The sequence below is a fragment of the Pongo pygmaeus genome, chromosome 22 (assembly GCF_028885625.2).
Source record: "Pongo pygmaeus isolate AG05252 chromosome 22, NHGRI_mPonPyg2-v2.0_pri, whole genome shotgun sequence".
Classification (NCBI taxonomy): domain Eukaryota; kingdom Metazoa; phylum Chordata; class Mammalia; order Primates; family Hominidae; genus Pongo; species Pongo pygmaeus.
This window is the reverse complement of record NC_072395.2, coordinates 40392945-40407382: the sequence shown is the minus strand read 5'-3', so window position 1 is coordinate 40407382 and position 14438 is coordinate 40392945. Positions and strand designations below refer to the sequence as shown.

Genomic DNA, 14438 nt, shown 5'->3' with positions numbered 1-14438 from the left:
GGACCACAGGCACTCACCACTATACCCAGCTACTTTTTTATTTTTTGTAGACCTGGGGTCTTATTATGTTGCCAGGGTGTTGTTGACTCTTGAGTCCTGGACTCAAGAAATCCTCCTGCCTCAGCCTCCCAAAGTGCTGGGATTACAGGCGTAAGCCACTGTGCCCGACTTTACTACCTACATCTTACCATATTTGTTTATTCTTATAGCTTTTAAAATTTACTCGTTGGTATGAATCCATTCTTAATTAAATTACTACAAAAATATTGTCTTTTGGTTTAGAATATTTTCAGACTGGCTATTGTTTTCATGCATGAAAAATATTTATATAGGGCTACTTTAATAACATTTATTACTTTTTAATATGTTAATTTTCATTCATTTTCTTTTTTGTTTATTATTATTATTATTATTTGAAATAGAGTCTCACTCTGTTGCCCAGGCTGGAGTGCAGTTGTGTGATCCCGGGCTCACTGCAACCTCTGCCTCTTGGGTTCAAGTAATTCTCCTGCCTCAGCCTCCTGAGTAGCTGGGACTACAGACGTGTGCCACCACACCCAGCTAATTTTTGTATTTATAGTAGAGGTGGGGTTTCACCATGTTAGCCAGGCTGATCTCGAACTCCTGGCCTCAAGTGATCCACCCTCCTTGGCCTTCCAAAGTGCTGGCATTACAGGCATGAGCCACGGCACCTGGCCTGTTTTTATTATTTTAAATTGACTCATAATAATTGTACTTTTTACGGAAACAGTGTGTTATTTTGATGCACATATACATGATCAAATTAGGGTAATAAGCATAACCATCATATCAAACATTTATAATTTCTTTGTGTTGGGAACATTTGATATCTGTTCTTCTAGATATTTGAAAATATTCAACAAATTATTGTTAATTATACTCATCCTACAGTGCTATAGAAAACTAGAACTTATCCCACCTTTAAAGCTGTAATTTTGTGTATGTTAACCAATCTCTCACTATCTCTCCTTCCCACACTCTTTCCAGCCTCTAGTAATCACTATTTTGCTCTTTACTTCTATATTAACACTGTAGCTTCCACATATGGGTAAAACACAGGTGTGTTTAACTTTCTGTGCTTGGCTTATTTTACTTAACATACTGTTCTCCTTGGCCCACTTTTTGATGGGGTTGTTTGTTTTTTTCTTGTAAATTTGTTTGAGTTCTTTATAGATTCTGGATATTAGCCCTTTGTCAGATGAGTAGATTGCAAAAATTTTCTCCCATTCTGTAGGTTGCCTGTTCACTCTGATGGTAGTTTCTTTTGCTGTGCAGAAGCTCTTTAGTTTAATTAGATCCCATTTGTCAATTTTGGCTTTTGTTGCCATCACTTTTGGTGTTTTAGACATGAAGTCCTTGTCCATACCTATGTCCTGAATGGTATTGCCTAGGTTTTCTTCTAGGGTTTTTATGGTTTTAGATCTAACATTTAAGTTTTTAATCCATCTTGAATTAATTTTTGTATAAGGTGTAAGGAAGGTATCCAGTTTCAGCTTTCTACATATGGCTAGCCAGTTTTCCCAGCACCATTTGTTAAATAGGGAATCCTTTCCCCATTTCTTGTTTTTGTCAGGTTTGTCAAAGATCAGATGGTTGTAGATGTGTGGTATTATTTCTGAGGGCTCTGTTCTGTTCCATTGGTCTATATCTCTGTTTTGGTACCAGTACCATGCTGTTTTGTTTACTGTAGCCTTGTAGCATAGTTTGAAGTCAGGTAGCGTGATGACTCCAGCTTTGTTCTTTTGGCTTAGGATTGACTTGGCAATGCAGGCACTTTTTTGGTTCCATATGAACTTTAAAGTAGTTTTTTCCAATTCTGTGAAGAAAATCATTGGTAGCTTGACGGGGATGGCATTGCATCTATAAATTACCTTGGGCATTATGGCCGTTTTCATGATATTGATTCTTCCTATCCATAAGCTTGGAATGTTCTTCCATTTGTTTGTGTCCTCTTTTATTTCGTTGAGCAGTGGTTTGTAGTTCTCCTTGAAGAGGTCCTTCACATCCCTTGTAAGTTGGATTCCCAGGTATTTTATTCTCTTTGAAGCAATTGTGAATGGGAGTTCACTCATGGTTTGGCTCTCTGTGTGTCTGTTATTGGTGTATAAGAATGCTTGTGATTTTCCACATTGATTTTGTATCCTGAGACTTTGCTGAAGTTGCTTATCAGCTTAAGGAGATTTTGGGCTGAGACGATGGGGTTTTCTAGATATACAATCATGTCATCTGCAAACAGGGACAATTTGACTTCCTGTTTCCTAATTGAATACGCTTTATTTCTTTCCCTTGCCTGATTGCCCTGGCCAGAATTTCCAACACTATGTTGAAAAGGAGTGGTGAGAGAGGGCATCCCTGTCTTGTGCCAGTTTTCAAAGGGAATGCTTCCAGTTTTTGCCCATTCAGTATGATATTGGCTGTGGGTTTGTCATACATTACTCTTATTATTTTTAGATATGTCCCATCAATACCTAATTTATTGAGAGTTTTTAGCATGAAGGGCTGTTGAATTTTGTTGAAGGCCTTTTGAAGGGCTGTTGAATTTTGTTGAAGGCCTTTTCTGCATCTATTGAGATAATCATGTGGTTTTTGTCTTTGGTTCTGTTTACATGCTGGATTATGTTTATTGATTTGCGTATGTTGAACCAGCCTTGCATCCCAGGGATGAAGGCCACTTGATCATGGTGGATAAGCTTTTTGATGTGCTGCTGGATTTGGTTTGCCAGTATTTTATTGAGGGTTTTTGCATCGATGTTCATCAGGGATATTGGTCTAAAATTCTCTTTTTTTGCTGTGTCTCTGCCAGGCTTTGGTATCGGGATGATGCTGGCCTCATAAAATGAGTTAGGGAGGATTCCCTCTTTTTCTATTGATTGGAATAGTTTCAGAAGGAATGGTACCAGCTCCTGCTTGTACCTCTGGTAGAATTTGGCTGTGAATCCATCTGGTCCTGGACTTTTTTTGGTTGGTAGGCTATTAATTATTGCCTCAATTTCAGAGCCTATTATTGGTCTATTCAGAGATTCAACTTCTTCCTGGTTTAGTCTTGGGAGGGTGTATATGTCGAGGAATTTATCCATTTCTTCTAGATTTTCTAGTTTATTTGCATAGAGGTGTTTAGAGTATTCTCTGATGGTAGTTTGTATTTCTGTGGGATCAGTGGTGATATCCCCTTTATCATTTTTTATTGCGTCTATTTGATTCCTCTCTCTTTTCTTCTTTATTAGTCTTGCTAGCAGTCTATCAATTTTGTTGATCTTTTCAAAAAACCAGCTCCTGGATTCATTGATTTTTTCAAGGGTTTTTTGTGTCTCTATCTCCTTCAGTTCTGCTGTTCAGTTCTCTATCTCCTTCAGTTCGGATCAGTTCTGCTCTGATCTTAGTTATTTCTTGCCTTCTGCTAGCTTTTGAATGTGTTTGCTCTTGCTTCTCTATTTCTTTTAATTGTGATGTTAGGGTGTTAATTTTAGATCTTTCCTGCTTTCTCTTGTGGGCATTTAGTGCTATAAATTTCCCTCTACACACTGCTTTAAATGTGTCCCAGAGATACTGGTATGTTGTGTCTTTGTTCTTGTTGGTTTCAAAGAACATCTTTATTTCTGCCTTCATTTCGTTATGTACCCAGTAGTCATTAGGATCATGGTGGATGATCTTTTTAATGTGCTGCTGGATTCGACTTACTAGTATTTTTTGAGAATTTATTGCATCTGTATTCATCAGTAATATTGGCCTATAGTTTCCTTTTTTGTTATGTTCTGGGATTTATGATTCTCTGGGCAGCATAGGCATTGTTTCTTGGGATGCCAGTCATTGCTTCAGCTCCAGCACAATGTGGCAGTATACAGCAGCAAATGGGTGAGGTGGATGAAACAGCTCTGCCAAAGCGCAGAAGGAAATGCACAGCTTTAGCTCAGGTCTGAGGGCCTGGAATCCAGCTCTGACTGGTAGGATTTTGCGGAGCAGTTCTACTCTGCTTGGCTCCATAGCGCAATGTGTAACAGTGGCTCACAGCTTGGCTTGGGAATGTAGAGTCACCAGGAATGGTGGTTTGGTGGCAGCTTCGCCTCAGGGATGAAAGGGTGCCATGGCCACTAGCCCCCCAGAACAAAATAGTTCCAGCAGTAGTTCCAGTTCCAAGACGGCGCAGTGCAGTAGACACACAGGTCACAGGATCAGCTCCTTCTCTGGGGGAAGCACAGTTATGTGGACTCCAAGCAGTTCTTTCAGCTAAGCTTAGTGTCTGTGAGGACTGCAGATATACCCACTGATGAGGATTGGAGGCTCCCCAGGTGTTGATGGGGGCTTCTGGGATTCTCTTTGCTTACTTTTTCCCCACATTTCCCCAAGAGAGGTTTCTCCTGGTTCCCAGCTGATCCAGGCTGGGGAATGGTGTGGTATAGTCCAAGTGTTTTCTTCCATTCTCCATGTGGCCATACTGAGTTCCTATGCCCACCAGGGTTTTTGTTACTCGTTTTATGTACTCTAAGCTTTCCTTCAGTTATTTTCATCAGCATGTACTTTTGCATTTATTGTTTTGGCTGTCTTTGTGGGGGGCAACAAGTGCTCAGGGTTTCTACAAAATATATTAATTTTTAACTGTCCCGGTTAGTGAATATGCACTATTTCTTAAAACTTTTCATTTAATTGCCTTATTTCCAGGCATGCAAATCAAGTGTTTGCAAAAATGCTAGTAGGTCTCTTTATTTCAAGTATTCACATTTAAACATTTATTTTGTTTTGTGAAAATTACACTAACTAGCAGATTCAGGCCAATATTAATAGTTAATAGGTGAAAACACATGTAGTACTGCCTTTAGCATACATGCTACTAGTAGTACATAATTAAGAATACATTTTACAATGGTGTTTGTATATAAATACACACACAGATACACACAAATTGGTAAGAAAATATAGAGATAGAAGATATATATAAATATAAACACACACATACATAAAAAGCTTTATATTTCTCACACAAATCAGCTTTAAAAAGTCTGGTTTTCTTCACCTTTTATGTCATTAGAATAGAACCCTTACCTCTTTCAAGGGAGGTATGGGCGTGTAATATCTTGGCTAATTACACATAAGTAAATGACAAGTGAGTATAATAATTTTATTGCTAGAACTCTCTAGTGCTCTCTTTCTCTAAAATGGCAATAGGTAAACCACATATTAATATACAGTTTCTATAAGATTGAAGCAATGTCAAAGGCTAAGTCAACCCAGGAAGAAACGTTTCTCTGCAGAATGGCTTGAACAAACATTTTATATAAGTGAAAAAAATAATAGAACTACAATACTGAGATTTGGAAGTCATTTGTTACTGAAACTTAATGTAGCCTGTTCTAACATTCCATTTTAATATAATTTTTAAAAAGATTTGTAAGTGTCCAATTAAAAATACTGTTGCATATTATGACAACTTTTTCCTTTCTACCACATTATAATTCATCTTAATACATTTTCTAATATTAGATGTCAGATAAAATTAATACTGCTTTGAATAATTTGAATTGTCTACTTATGAAAATATGATTTCTTTTTGCCAGTTGAAGGTGTTGTCATATAAAGGGTCATCTGATTTTGGACTAAAATGTTAAAAAAAGAAAAAAAGAATGAAAAGAAAAGTTTATTCTAAAATTTGAAACTAAATTTAAAAACTTTTCATGGACTTGAAGGCACCAATAAGTATTGTTCAGCAAAGGCCTCTCAATGATGCTGAACCCAAGAACATAGAACATATTTATAAAAAAGTAATTATCTTAGCGTTAAATAATGTGCAAATCCTATCTTTTCATTTTGCTTTAAATATGATTCACTTCATTAGTTTTAGGATTTATTTATATTTTTTAAAAAGGAATATATTTTCATTATCATAATTTACGGTAGAAATCTCTTGTTTTATCCCATGCATCCTCTCCTTTGGTGTCAGAGAAAACCTTTCCTGTGAGCATCCTTTCTATGTGCCTTTGGTGGGGTTGACCCTGTCCAATATCTCACTCCTTCTATAAGGGTTAGGCTCATGACTGAAGCCTTGGCACGGTATGATGAGACCAGCGTCACAGTAAATGTTAGAAGATTAGGCAGGCAACAGAAGCAAGTTTAAATGGAGTTTTTCATGAATTTTCCAATGACAGAAGAGAGACTTGCTAAGATCATAGACCAGTTATTTTATAAGTCTGGAGACGGATACTGATACCTTCCCTATGCTGAATGAAACTTGAAGAAAAAAGGAAAAACAAATATATTGAACTCATGGTAGTTTTAGTATAAAAATAAAATTTAACAAAAAAATTTTTTTTTAAATGGAGAGCTGAGTAGGGATTTTCTGATATCAGTTGAGTTATTAGAAAGAGCAATAACTGAAATTGACTCTCTGATCCTCTAAGTTAATGAAATCAATCAACTGCTTCCCCAACAAACACAAACAGAACTTTTTGGTAATGGGGTATTAATTTAGTCAAGATGAATCTTAATTATTTGCTGTAGAAGAAGCCTGACATATACTATTATAATAATGATTATCATAATTTATCTTTATTTTGTACTAATGGGAAAATGTTCTTTATTGCGTTGTAGACCAGAAATCAAAGAAGGAAAGTAGGGAATCCTTAAAAGTTGAGTGAAATAAAGAAAATAAAAGTAAAACTCAATAATGTAAAGAAAAATAAAATTTGGTAGAAAATAATTAGAAACTTCTATTGTACAACATGGTGACTGTAGTTCATAATAATGCATTATATTCTTGAAAATTGCTGAAAGAATAGATTTTAAATATTTTCACCACAAAAATGTGTGTGAGGTAATTCATATATTAATTAGCTAAATTTAGCCATTTCACTATATATATATATATATATTTCAAAACAACATGTTGTACATAATAAACGTATATGTTTTATTAGTCAATTTAATATTTTTTTAAAAAGAAAAGAAGAAGAATTGGGAACTAGATTGACAGAATACCCTTTCCTGTCTACAATGATTTTGTCTTTTCATCTTTAGGGCTCTCATTTTTGTTTTTGAGCTATGATTGTCTTATTGTATGTATGGTTATACTGTGTTATTTTTGCTGTCTTAACTGAAATCGTGGACAAGTTCACTTTAGAATCCATTCCTTCTTACTGTATTTCAAATACATTTTGAACTTCTCAGAATTCTGCATAATCAGATACTGCATACATATCTGAGATATCCTTCTGTGATCAATGTGCAGCAGCTTTAACCTATGAAAATTCTACGAAGGCTACGCGGAAGTGTTATGGCTTACTTCTAGATTGAGGAAAATGAGATCACTTATCAGGTAAAATGCTGTTTGTACACACTGTTCTGTATAGACACAAAGATGTGTATGTATGTTTTCATGCATTATTCCAGAACATTACCAGTTTATCTAACATAAGACCAAAAATGTTTTTACACAATCAAATCACAATATTATTTTTATTATTAAGGTATTTTGATAGTTAAAATCCTCCAATTTAATAACAAATATATATCAACCTAATCTTAACTGTCACTGTTTTCTAAGAAGCACTTAAAATATTGCTGTACTTTATCTGTTGCTAATGTCTAATATGTATGTGAGGTTTCATTATGTGAACATCACTTAAGCACTTACATGAACACTTCTCTACCTTTTCTAGTTATAATTCTGTACCTTTCCATGATACTATGATAGCAGTAAAATTAGTTCAGTAGTCCCATGATGGCATTAAAAATATCTATGGAACACTCCCTGAAGTTCCTTTTTAATTAAGATTCTTTACGAATTAGATAATTGAGCATAGACGCATAACATGGCCACTTTCCAAGAACTAACAATACTTATGTTAGTGAACTATGTTACCTAGTAACAAAAGTACCATGGCATTTCCATAATATTTTACTAATATATTCAAGTTGCCCTAAGTTATGATAGCCAAATATATGGCAAAAATATCCATGAATATTACATAACCACCTTTGTAAAAATGCATTTTGTTTTTTCTCTCAAAGTTCCTTTTGTATATATTTCTGGTTTTCTGCTTCACCCTGGAAATTGGTTCTGTGGCACAATAGGTATGCCAAATGGGGAAAAATAAACAATAAAAAGGAATTAATTAGTTATTCTAGAACTAAAAATAAAATTTCTAAAGTAAAGGAATTTTCCTAGATTGGAATTGATAACTGAATAAGCATGACTGAGGAAAGTAAGATAAATCAATTAAAATTATATAAGATGTAAAACAGTAAGAAATAAATTAGAAAGATGAACAGAGACTTAGGGGCTTGTTTGATGATCTTGATATCAAACAGTGCAACAAATGTGTAATTATAATAGTAGAAGAAAAGAAAATTGAGAAAAAATATTTAAGAAACTGTTTTATATTTTCTAAGTTTGATGATAGATGTACATTTGCAGATATAATATGCTTGATAGATATCAAGTAGAAAAAAAAGAAAATAAGCTCAAAGTTAGGTGCATTGCTGCCAAATATTTGAAAGCCAAAGATAAAGTATATATCCTGAAAGTGACAAGATAAAATCAGCCTGTTACATACAGGAGACAAGATTCCAATTAATGGCTAATTTCTTATCTGAATTTGTGAAGAGAAGATAGAAACAATGTCTCACAGTGTAGAAAAGCTATATATATTTGAACTTCTCAGAATTCTGCATAATCAAATACTGCATACACGAGGATGTGTATATATGTTTTTATGCATTACTCCAGAACATTACGAAGAGAAGACAGAAGCATCTTACAGCGTTGAAAAGCCATATATATATATAGTTCAAAAACATTTTGAACTATATATACATATATGGCTTTTCAACGCTGTAAGACATTTCTATCTTCTAATATATATATAATATGTATATATACAAGCTACATATATATGTATATATATACACACACAAATTATCAACTCAGAATTCTATACTCAGCAAAACATCTTTCAATAACGAAGGTGAAATATAAATATTGTCAGATAAAAGAATTAAGGGTACATTATCACCAACTTATTTGCACTACAAGAAATGTTAAGGAAATTTCTGTAGGCTGAAAAATAATGATAGCAAAGAAATGTATATTCTCAAAATAGAAGAAAAAAACATCTGAATAGGTAAATATCTGGGTAGATGAAAAGGATGTTTTTCTGGCCAGGCGCAGTGGCTCACACCTGTAATCCCAGCACTTTGGGAGGCCAAGGTGGATGGATCACGAGGGCAGGAGTTTAAGACCAGCCTGGCCAACATGGTGAAACCCCGTCTCTACTAAAGATACAAAAAAATTAGCTGGACGTGGTGGCATGTGCCTGTAATCCCAGCTACTCGGGAGGCTGAGGCAGGAGAATCACTTGAACCCGGGATGTGAAGGTTGCTGTGAGCCGAGATCTTGCCATTGCACTCTAGCCTAGGAGACAGAGCAAAACTCCATTAAAAAAAAAAAAAAAAAAAGGAAAGAAAAGAAAAGAAAAAAGAAAAAAGAACCAAGTTAAGACAGAGAAAAAAGCAGAAAACATAGGAAACCACCCACAATTTAACCATATCAGTGGTTACATTAATTGTTAATGAATTAATCCAAGTAAAATTCGTATTTTCAGAATGAATTGAAAAACAAAACCAAGTTTTATGCTATCTAAAAATAGTATGTTTTATTTTAAAGAAAAATGTAGGTTGAAAGTAAGTGAATATAAAAATATTTTTAATGCAAGCTTTAAGCATAAGAATATCAGAGTAGTTATACTTTAAAAAAACATTTCAAGAAATTAGTTATTCCCAAAAATAAAAAGGGAAATTTCACAATGATATCAGTTCACTCATCAGGAAGGCATAGCACCATGAACATCTATGAATTCAATATATCAGAGCTTTCAGTGGCATGAAGGAAAAATGGACAGAATTAAAAGTAGAGATAGTTTGATAATTATAATTGAAGACATTAGTACCTCTTTCTAAACAATGGATAAAACAACTAAAGAAAAATCACCAACATTTTAAAGGTCTAAATGATACATTAAATATCATCAACTATTTTGATTTCATTGATGTTTATAGAGTACCTCAGTCAACAGGGGCAGAGTGTATATTATTCCAAGGTGCAAGTAACGGATTTACCAGGGTAGACTCTATAAAGACACATAAAGTTTCAATAAATTTTAAGACATTGAAATTATACAGAGTATTTTACTGATACTAATAATATTTAAACATGATGGGATTGAATCAAAAATAAATAAAACAATACAACCAGAAAAGTCTCACATATTTGAACATTAAACAACACCCTTTTAATTAACACATTTATCAAAAAAGAAATCATGAGGGGAATTCAAAATGAATATTAATAGAAACATGACATAAAATTTGTGAGATACAGCTAATAAAGCATTTAGATGAATTAATAGCTCTATAATTCTTTTGTATATATACATAATTTAAATATTAAATATTATTTAATACATCAACTTATTTTATATGTAAACACTCTTATAATACTAAAGAAGTAGAATTGCTGAAAACAAATAATTGAATCTTCCCCATTAACAGCTTAGGAAAACAGAAGAAATCAAACCAAAAGGCATAGGAAAGAATACTAAAAGAATACATAAAAAAGAAATGGAAACATAATTTCAGAAATTAACAAAGTAAAAAGTGAATTATATGAAAAGGTTGACAAAACTATCTCTTGCAAACTTGATCACGAAAAATATGATGAGAAGACACATTGCCAATATCAGGCATGCAAAACAAGAAATAGAAATTCCTAGTTTGTTTTGTTGTTTCAACTTTTATTTTAGATTTGGGGGTACATGTGAAGGTTTGTTATATAGGTAAACTTGTTTCATGGAGGTTTGTTGTACAGATTATGTCAAAACCCAGATATTAAGGCTCGTACCCCAATAGTTATTTTTTTCTGCTCCTCTCTCTCCTACCACCCTCCAAGTTCTAAAAGATTATCATTAACAATTTTATGCTGATGAATGTGGCAACTTAGATTAAATGAAAAATTCATTTAGCAACTATTGCTGCTAAAGTTAGCTTCATCCAGGTGTACCATCATCACCAACACCTTGTCTCAGCTTGCTTCCTGCCTCAGGGCTTTTTGGATGCTTTGGTTCCCATACTTCTGCAAACTTGAAAGTGCAAGTGTCTTAATATCCCATAGGAAAACTCTTGACCAATGCAAGATGAAGACAAGGTTCAATAGATAAATATTCTCTTTTCTGTGATTTTCAGGTTCACAACTCTGCAGTCAAATTCTCAGATGCTTCAAAGGAGCTCAGTGGAATCAAGTCCAAATTATTCACAGCTCGTAACATACTCTCCTCCTGGCTTCGTTTCCTTCTCTCACTCTTCCGAGTCCTCTATTCCATTTCCTGGCATTACAGACAATCCATAAGCAAGTTCTCAGGCTCAGGTTTCTGGAAAAAAAAATAACATCAGTGGGACAAGAAAATTTGAGAAATATCTGGAAAACAACAGCTGGGGTTGGATATGACAGAAAATGAACAGATAAATCATTTGCCCATGATGTCCAAGTAACTGGCTCATACCAAGAAAAGTGCAACTCTCCAAATCACTTTCCGTGTTCATCACAACTCAGGTATAGTTCTGATCTTCATCATCTCCACTCAAGAACACAGAGTACTCTCTCTGGAACAATGGCAGGTGTCAATTCACAGGAATAAGGCGAGCTTGTCATTGCCATTCACACTTTATTGTGTAAAGCTAGCTTGCCATTTGAGTTCAACTGCATGAACACTATAATGCTCTAGCAGGAAAGGATTACACGTATTTATGAAAAACGATAAAAACAGTCATTTTAATAAAACCCGAGGAAAAAAAATAGTGAAACAGTAGCAATATATAACTAGATGTTTGGGCACAAGGTTACTTGTAAATATAATACATTCTGGAAGCATATGAGAAATTTTAATTAACTTTAAATAAAGATGCCTGAATTTCAAAAGTAAAGCGTCTTTCCCTTATATTACTATTTTACTGTATTGGAAGTAAATTATAATCAACTTATTTGTACCAGAAAAATAGATTTGGTACTGTATTTTTTTCTTATTTTTTTAATAGTCCAGATTTTTATCACATGATTGTTCTTATCCATATTTTACTTTCTTAAGCTCATAATCTTCAGAGAACAAATGTTATCATAGAAGATATTTTTTATATAAATTAATCTAAACTTCTAAACAAATATATTACAATATTTGCAAACTCCATAAATATTAGTTGAAATGCTGAAAAAACTTGGGATTTAAAATTGTTATTTATTTCACTGACGTTGCTTGTGGCCTATAACATTGTTTTTTGTATAAATTTATGAGGTATAAGTATAATTTTAATTTATGGATTATTGCGTAGTGGTAAAATCAGGGCTTTAATGCATCCATTACCTGAATAACATACATTGTACCCCTTAGGTAATTTCTCATCATTTGCTCTCCTCTCACTCCACCCTTCCTAGTCTCCATTTAACGCCTATGTAGGATTTATACATTCTTATAAATTAACTGGGTTTCTGAGTAGGTCTGATATGAGTTCACTTTTATAAAGGAATATCTTTGATGTTTCAGTAACAATTTTCATCTCCAAATTTGTCATATTCAATTGGAAACTCCACATCGAATAATGCAAGAAGTTCATTAGCCCAGGTCGACCTGAAAATGTCAACATACCCTCATTGTATGAGATTAATTTTGTGCTATACATCCGGCAGTGATTTTGGCCAAACTATTATGGAATTATAGATGTCATTAGACTGTTTGAAGACATGCAATTTCATGTTCTCAGCTTACTCCTTAAAGTAGTAACTGTGCAGAAGTCACATTGAGGAAGCTTCAAACACATAAAATGATCTGCAGTGTTCAATTAGTTGTTTCTTCTCATTTTAATGGTCTTATATTTCAACTAGGAAAACTGAGAATCTGTGTAAAAATAGTCTAAGGTTTGTGGCTGCCGTAAGATAATGTGAACTGAAGCAAGCAACACATTTTCGTTGAATCATTCCCAGAGGCTTAAGGGAGCATAATACATGTTAAAGATAGGTAGAAGTGAAAGCTATAGCACAGACTCAGAGCTTCTTTTGAGCCAGCTTACGAGGATAATACATGTCACTGCAAACCATTCATTTGAGCATTGCACTTAATTACACTCCTCAGGGTAAAAGTGGGCATACTCTCATAATGCTTACTATAGCATAGTATTCCAAGCACACATTTTTATGTAATGGATTCAAAATGCCTTGCAGATACTGCATAACTATTACTGTCTTTCTTACAATGGTGGGCTGGTCTGAATTTAATGATAGCTACTATTGGACTCACCTGTGGTGAGCTAATAATTTAAGTTGAGCTTGTTGAATCTTATTTTTTTGTTTTATAACCAAAGTCTATTTTTAATTTGCATATATGTGTGCCATCTGCTTTCACGACAAAAAGGAGGTATCTCAGGAAAGGTTCTAAGGCCAAGCTGCAGTGTTGAAAGGTTTATAAATCTATTTTGATTCACATAAACATTACCTCTTTACACAAAATCTGGCATCAATAACAATGATTTATTATTTTTTTATTTCCAACACGAAGGAATGGAAAAGTTAGAAATCATATTTTATTTTTCTTGCTTGAGGTGCAGTCCTACTTGTCGTCATATTTTTCTAAGTTTAAACCCTAGTTCAGAGGGAATGTGGCTGGTTAATGTAGGTATTTTAACTGAAGATGGTACTTCCAACTCCATGAACATAGAGAATCTCAGCAAAAATAGGTAGAGAAGACCACCAGCTATGTATCCATGGTGTGTCTCTCCCATCACTCACCTCCAAGACTGCCTCCATTTTTTTTACTTGTTTAAAAACAAGAGTTCCTGGGAAGTGTGCTGGTAGCCTGGATAGAATTGTGAACAAGACTCCTTCAAATGTAGAGTATGTTCTTCTTTGCCACTCTCCATTTCCACCTGTCGCCTAGAACAGGATGGATGTAAATAGAAAATAAATTTTGTTACAGGAGTCCTCAATTGTCTTAGCGGTATGTATTCCAAGACCCCTGGTGGATGATTGAAATCACCAAAATTACCAAATCCTATATACACTATTTTTTCTTCTATACATACATGCCTAATATAAAGTTTATTTGTAAATTAAGCACAGTAAGAGAGTAACAACAATAATAATAAAATATAACAATTACAACAATATGCAGTGTCACTACTCTTGACCTTTGGAGCTATTGTTACATAAAATAAGGGTGACTTGAACACAAGGTTGTGATACTGCAACAGTCAACCTGATAACTGAAAGAGGCTACTTAGTGACAGGCTGGGAGTGTCTGCAGCATGGATCTGCTGAGCACAGGGATGACTCGCGTCCAGAGCAAGATGGAGAGGGATAGCACGCAATTTCATCATGGTACTCAGAACAA

The 14438-nt window shown here is 34.2% G+C and overlaps 1 long non-coding RNA gene across 2 annotated transcripts in view; it reads right to left on the bottom strand.

The window, feature by feature from the left end:
* Positions 1 to 14438, bottom strand: part of LOC129022678 (uncharacterized) — a 39435-nt gene that overhangs the window by 11144 nt on the left and 13853 nt on the right. Inside the window, exons 3-4 of one of the 2 annotated variants that reach the window (XR_008496511.2) lie at positions 11565 to 11664; positions 10788 to 11432 (exon numbers count right to left, since the gene is read on the bottom strand). The exons of the other annotated variant lie outside the window; for it this stretch is intronic. This is a non-coding gene — a long non-coding RNA (uncharacterized LOC129022678). Of the gene's footprint in view, positions 1 to 10787; positions 11433 to 11564; positions 11665 to 14438 lie in introns of those variants that run through there. 2 annotated transcript variants of the gene reach the window in all.